Source organism: Pygoscelis adeliae, unplaced genomic scaffold, assembly GCF_000699105.1.
Source record: "Pygoscelis adeliae isolate BGI_AS28 unplaced genomic scaffold, ASM69910v1 Scaffold86, whole genome shotgun sequence".
NCBI classification, from domain to species: Eukaryota; Metazoa; Chordata; class Aves; order Sphenisciformes; family Spheniscidae; genus Pygoscelis; species Pygoscelis adeliae.
Window position 1 is genome coordinate 2,545,284 of NW_008824930.1, and position 6,573 is coordinate 2,551,856.

A 6,573-nucleotide genomic window follows, 5' to 3' on the forward strand; every position below is an offset into this window, starting at 1 on the left:
ACAGCGAAACATAAATATTTAGTCACTGTTGTAAAGCCAGGCACTGACACTAGACAAAAAAAAAAAAACGCAAGTGCCTACCAGTAGGCCGTGTCTTGTTTCTTCTGGCAGTAACGTCTTACAGCTTAAAGGAGAAACAGCTGAATTCTGAGTCTTTGCATCTTGATTTCTAAAAAAAAAAGAAGCCATAATATGGACTCTTACTCCAAGTATGAAGTATCTGATTTACAAAGAATTGTCCGAAAGCAAGGCCCGTCACAGATTTTGTAACAGGGATTCCTTTTCCCAAAGATGTTGGTCTCCTGTGCCCAAGCCCAGGCACAGGAGGCAACTCTGCACTAACAACTTGCTTGACGCTTCCAAAATCCTAATCTGTCCAGAAAGCAGATTGTATTGGTGCTAGACCCATTATTAGTCTTCAGAAGGAAAAGGAACCTGCTGTGCACCTGCATAGGACAGCACCTCTCCCTCTCCCGCCCCCCGCCTCTTGGCTGCAGCAGAAAGTTGCCAACGATAAGGGTAATTGTTCCTAAAAGGATGATTTTCTTCCAGCTAACAGACAAGAGGGTAGGACAACTTGTTACAGCAGAACAAAAGTGACTACATGCAATGGGAAGTTGGGGATATTTGTCTCTGGAACTCCACTCTGCTTCCGATAGGGAGAAAGCAGAAAGAAAGGAAGAAGTTGGCTCCAGAGCTCAGTAGCAGAGATGACACTGCCAGCAACTCGGGGACAAACGCAGGCAGTCATTGCATCTCTAAAGCATCCGCGGTTAAAGCTTTCAGATAGCTGGATGATGTTTGGGTTTCCAAACTGCCGCTGAAGACGAAGAGCTCTCCTATCGTTTGCGAGCAGGGAAACAAGCGTGTTGAGCTGTGGCGAAGTCAAATGCAGACCTCATTCGCTACATCGCACAGAACCACAAGGGAATGTCACGGGTAGGAGAGGCCGTCTGATAACGCCCGCCACAGAAGCGTGGGGGTGAACAAAGGAAATTTCCTCGTCAGCTTGTGGATGTGATAAAGAGTGCAAACAGGCAGGCATGCAAACACTAGCTGCTTACGAAGAATAGCTGTGTTTTACTTTGCGGATTATATCAGCCCAGGTGGTCACTGCCTCTAGCACACCAAACTCATCATCTTCCATTTTAGGTTTGTCTTTCTCTTCTCCCCATGACCGTGCATAAACTTCTCAGTTGTTTCTAATAAAAAAAAGGCACGGGGGGTGGGTGTGTGGAATTTATGCTGTATTTTTTGTGACTAGTCCAGTTCCAAAGCTTAGCTGAGGCTTTCCTGCAAGGAAGGGGTGCAGAAGGTCTTGGTCTGTCCTCTTTTCCCTTTTGGAGCCCTTTTTTGCCTATAGCCTGATCCTGTTGGAGCAAAGACAACACCACTTTCCAAAACTACTCCAAGTTCCTAGATCCCTGCCACACAGAGTGTTCAGATGTCCCAGCATTTTCATCATGCTCTAAAGATACTCACAGGTCTATGGAAGAAATGCAGAGCTCAGGTAAATATTCATGCCCCAGCATGGCAGGAAAGTGAGATAATCCATGCTTTTCCTGCTTGGATAAAGCCTAAAGAGTTATGAAAGACTTATCCAGGTGAACCATCTATTCTTTGTTTGAGAAATATGGTATATGGGCTGGAGAGCGTGGAAACTCCAAGAAAAGAGGATGAGTAGGCAGTGCTAAACATCCAGAACTGTTTCTGGCTGGACAAAATGGATTAAGAAGTACGATAGAGGAATTTAAGATATGAAAGGGAATTCAGTGCAGTGAAGACAGTTAATTTTCACTGTATAATTTAAACTCAACAGCTTGCTTTTTTGCTTTATTTAAAAAAGCAGCGCTGAGCAAGTGAAGCAAAAGAGGGCACGTGCAGTGTTTCTTTCTTCTCTCCTACTAGTTTTCTTTCCAAATCTCCCCTTGGAGATGCGCTGGTCCTGTAGCCTGCAGCTTTTCCCCCTCTCAGAATTATCTTGTTCTACTAATGGAAACTGAACACAAAGAAATACATGCATATATACATATAAATATGTGCAAATACAAATATTTTCTGTCTTTAAGCGTTCACTTGCTGCCTTTGGATGCTTACTGGCATGGAGCATGAGTAACATGAGAGCATCCAAAGGCAGCAAGTGAACGCTTAAAGACAGAAAATTGTTTATTGTTCCTTTCCTCCTTCCTCCACAGTACATGGTGAAATAAGAAGCGTTTGCAGGCTTGCAGTCACGGGCCCCACGCCTTGGGCTGGAGCAGGGAGAGCATATTTCACCTTCAGCTCCTGAGATGCCAACAAACAATATTTAGGTTATCCCCCAGCCCCATTTTTCCAAATTTCCTTTATTGTTTTAAGCAAATGCTCCTGATCCAAGGATGATAATGGAGAAATAGCATTTTAAAAATAATTTTAAAAAATAGTGTAATAAAAGATGTAGACAGGGAAATCAACATTCCAGTGAAAGGGAAAATGTGAGTCAGTGACCATTCGAGCTCCAGCAATTTTTTTTTAAATCCATCTGTAATGTGGAGCAACAGTCAACAGAATAGGAATCTGGCAGGGCAAATGCTTGCTTCCGCCTCTGAAATAAGAACTTGTGGGTATTTTCAGAGTGGGAGACTGGATTTAGTGAACTCGTAAGCCACAGCATCGGGATATATCTTCCTACAGTGTAATTAAGAAGCAATTAGTAGCCTTAGACTGTAGAGAAACCACTGGTCTCATTTAACTTAAATCGATGAGTGAGGAGGGGAAAGGAAAGAATCTCTCGAAGGGCCCTTTGCTTAGTCTTATTAAAAATCCTGTATCTATGAAGTGATTTAATCACATCTGTGTAAGCTTTGTTTTTACATAGCACTTAGTCCGTACCTTAATAGAGAAGGGGTGCTTGTGCGGACCACCTGTTTCCTCTTCATGGTCACAGCATTTCGACAGAAAGTACATTGATTGCCTGATAAGTAATGTTAAATGCTTAGCAGTCAAACATGGCATTGGAGTCGAAAAGAAGAGGCTGTGACTTTCCGAGGACTACCACTAAGACAGAGACCACGTATGGGTGGTACATCGCAGTTTGAAGATCACCCTGCAATCTCCAGCCCTCAAACAACTTGGAAGATGTGGAGGGAGGTAGCAATGTGACCTTTATAAACAGCTGAGTTATGCTCGATTTTTTTTCTTGTGGCTTGGATATGGAGACACGTACGCAGCCTGTGTGACTTTGAAAACTTTAACGGAAATGAAACAGGAAGCCAGATCCTTTCACAGCTTGTTGATCTGCGAAGACAAGCTGAGTCTGTAGAGACTCATTTTCTGCCCCCAGCAAAAGAAGGCAGGGGGGAGAAAGTCAGCTAGGGGGATACTCTGGAGAGGAGATGCAGAGGCGACATGACAGAAAGGCAAGTAAGAACAGAGACCAGTTCACTGAGCAAGAAAAACAGAGCAGAACTAACCACTCAAAGAGAAGTGTTGGTAAGTTCGTAGACCTGTGCTCTAAATTTTGGCATCTCACCGAGCTGGTGATGAGCTATAGGAAGCTCCTGTGCTGCAGATCATAGCTGCATGGGCACTGCTTCTATCTATGCGTTGAACTATATCTGGCCTTAGTAGTAGTAATAAATGATGATAAATAGGGAAATGGTTCCCGACTGTTAATAATGGACTTGAAAAACTGAAGGGTGAAGCTCTTGCCCATTCTGCACGTAGGTTTCCTACTGTTACTGGGTTGGATGCTGTTGCCTTTGTCCCAGCAGACAATCTTTGCTCTCTTTTTAAATTGTTTATGTTCTTTGGGCTGTGGTTATAATCCTGTTGCTCACCTGCAGATGGGAGCAAGAACACGGCACTTGCTTCTGCTGCTGATTCGTGAGTTTAAACAGGGACGGTTAAAATGCCTTCATACTTGCTTAGCGCAGCTTTCAGTATAAACTTCTGCTGTAATTGCCGCGCAGTCTCATGTGGGTACAAGCGGAGGGAGGTAGTTGCAGTCATGCCGGCAGCTTGGAGATGCCATGACCTGCAGAAAAACCTGGAGGTTCGTGTTATGGGCAAGTTCATAATGCCCCCCTAAAGGAAGGAAATATCATAAATATCCCTAAGCGGTAGGGGTTTGCCATCAGCACATAGCCTTGTCTGAGTATCATAAATATGTGCAAAATGCCATGACCAGAAAGTCTGGAGGAAGAGAATCAAACTTAGGCTGCTTCCAGTCGGAGCTGTCTGGAGCTCGCCCCTCGTCCCCACGGAGCTGCTGCCTACTTGGGGGCGAAGCAGGGGAGGCATTACTTCTGCGGAAATATGTTGAATGCATACTCTAAGTAGAGCCTTCTCTAGTTCCCAATACTGTTTTCCAAGATATTTGGGGGAAGTTCACGCTTTCTGAAGCTTTCTGAACCCTTGCAGCAGCGTGTTTCCCCTTCTGCACAGTCCGTAACAGAAAGTGCCTTCCAGTTAGATGTTACCCCCTTTTTTGCAGTTGATCATGGCTCAGACCTAGACCTTGCTTGCTCTGCTTAGGATTACCCTAACTCTTGTTCGGCTAACAGGAATGGCATGAGTTCACCCCAACCAGTCCAACACAGAGTGCAGGAGGCCTCTGTGTTTCGCGGCTCAAGTCCTACCAGAGCTGTCTGCATCCCAGACAGAGGAGGGGCTTGCGGAGGAGGTAGAGGCTGTCCGGTATCAGTGACTTGCAAGGAGGAGAAGACAATATTTTCCTGCCGAAGCCCACGGAGGGGAAAGGGTAGTAGAGAGCTCTCCATAAGTGGCTCGGGGAAGAGGTCCAGAAAGAGCTTAAGGAGGAAGAAAAGGCATACGGACAGTGTTTGTTAAAAAAATACCTCAAGAGGTTTCAAGTAAGTGATCGCCATGTGATTCATTGCCCCAGAGCTTATTCCCAGCAAGAGCACACATAGAGGGGCATAGGCTATTCCCTAGATTGCACTGAAGTGCTGAATAAACACCCCGAGATGAGAGCAGAGAGCCGGGAAGCGGGAAGGACTCACTGACACGGGGGTTGATCTGCAGTGTTTGTACTCTGCGTGTTTCATCTCTCTTCCCTTAATGAGTCAGCAACCAGATACACATTAACTTTCAGGCTGTCTGCACACGGAAATCACCTATTAAATCCTAAGATTTTAACACAGGTTAGAGAGGGCAGAAAGAGGCAAATTCGGATTTGGCTGGAACGCTAAACCATCAGGCGGCACTGACACGGGCCTGGCCAAGGGAGCACTGGCGAGAAGGAAGCTGGAAAGGGAAGCTGAAGCATGTGACAAGGGAAGCTTCAGGCAAGACATAGCTCGAACAAATCCCAGGTACTTTGGAGCATTCACAGGTGGATGCCGTGGCAGCTATACCCTAACAGCACCTCTCTCAGCTGCGCCTCCTGAGAGACAGCTATGTTAAGCCACGAGCTGCGTGTCCAAGCTGAAGGCGGCAGCCAGCTGATGCTGCAGAGGGGCGTAGAGCTGGCACTTAGAAATATTTTTTTTTCCAAAATGGATTTTTCTATGGAGCAGCACACAGTGCTGCACAACTGACAGCTTTAGGCCTCTTAAGCCAACTATTTACTCTTGCTATTCTTAGCTGGTTTTTAAGCCTAGGTTTTCCTTTTACTGGGATAAGTGTGTTCGTGGCTTTCTATGAGTGCATGTAGGTGAGCGCTGGGCACACCGATATTTAACAGGTTTTGTCTGTTTCGTTCCTTGCCCAAGTTAGCTGAGACGGAGAAACAATCTGGCATGCATGCCAGACAGTACAAATCTCGTCACTGTTTCATGAAAAGTTTGATTTTCTATCGCCAACCATTTTAATATCTTACAATATTTTAGGAAAAAGAAAAAAAAAAAAAAACAAACCCTGGAAGTTTGTCCTAGCTCTGTGCTGGAGCAAACTGCTTATAAGTCTGTAAAAGATTTAAGTCTGCGTCACTTGTTCAGACCATTACAATTCCCTTCTGTTTTTCCTGCAAAGTCCCCAGGGAGATGGAAGAAAATTGTTCTTTAATGTGTAACCAGAAAAGAAATTACACCGGTCTATGCAAATGCTCTACATACAGCTGGGACAAATTACACCTAAAAGACTGCTAAAAGGGAAGGGTACCTGGCAGGGGTGAACTTCTTTCTGGATGAATGCACTTCATCTTGTTAATGAGTTAGTGAGGAAATGAACACTTAACCATAGGGGGAAAAAAACCCCAACAACTCTGAGGTCACTACGTTGTGTTTACGCTTCATGGCTAGATTTCAGACGGATGCTGATGACGTTGGTCTCCATTAAGGGAACTGCTGCTAAAAAATGTCAAATAATGTAGCGTGACACCAAAGCACAAATCGCATCTAACTGATGGAGGAGCTGCAGGGACCGCTGGGGAGATGGAGAACTCCACTCGTCTCTTAAGCTGAGGGGAGGCTGAGAGACGGGGGACAAGGGTCAGCCTTCCTCCCCGAAACGGGGTCCGCGACCGCCACGCTGCCTGCGTTCCCCCGCGGCTTCTGCACGCGGCTGGGAGCTCTTGGGCCCTCTCGCCATCCAGCAAAACGAAAGCAACACCCCCACTCCCACCCCCGCCGG

The 6,573-nt window shown here is 45.7% G+C and overlaps 1 protein-coding gene across 1 annotated transcript in view; it reads left to right on the plus strand.

The window, feature by feature from the left end:
* The first annotated feature begins 3,417 nt into the window (after positions 1-3,417).
* Positions 3,418-6,573, plus strand: part of FAM105A (family with sequence similarity 105, member A) — a 25,390-nt gene continuing 22,234 nt past the window's right edge. The window contains exon 1 of the mRNA XM_009324989.1: positions 3,418-3,471. The gene's annotated coding sequence lies outside the window, so the exon portion shown is untranslated. The remainder of the gene's footprint in view (positions 3,472-6,573) is intronic.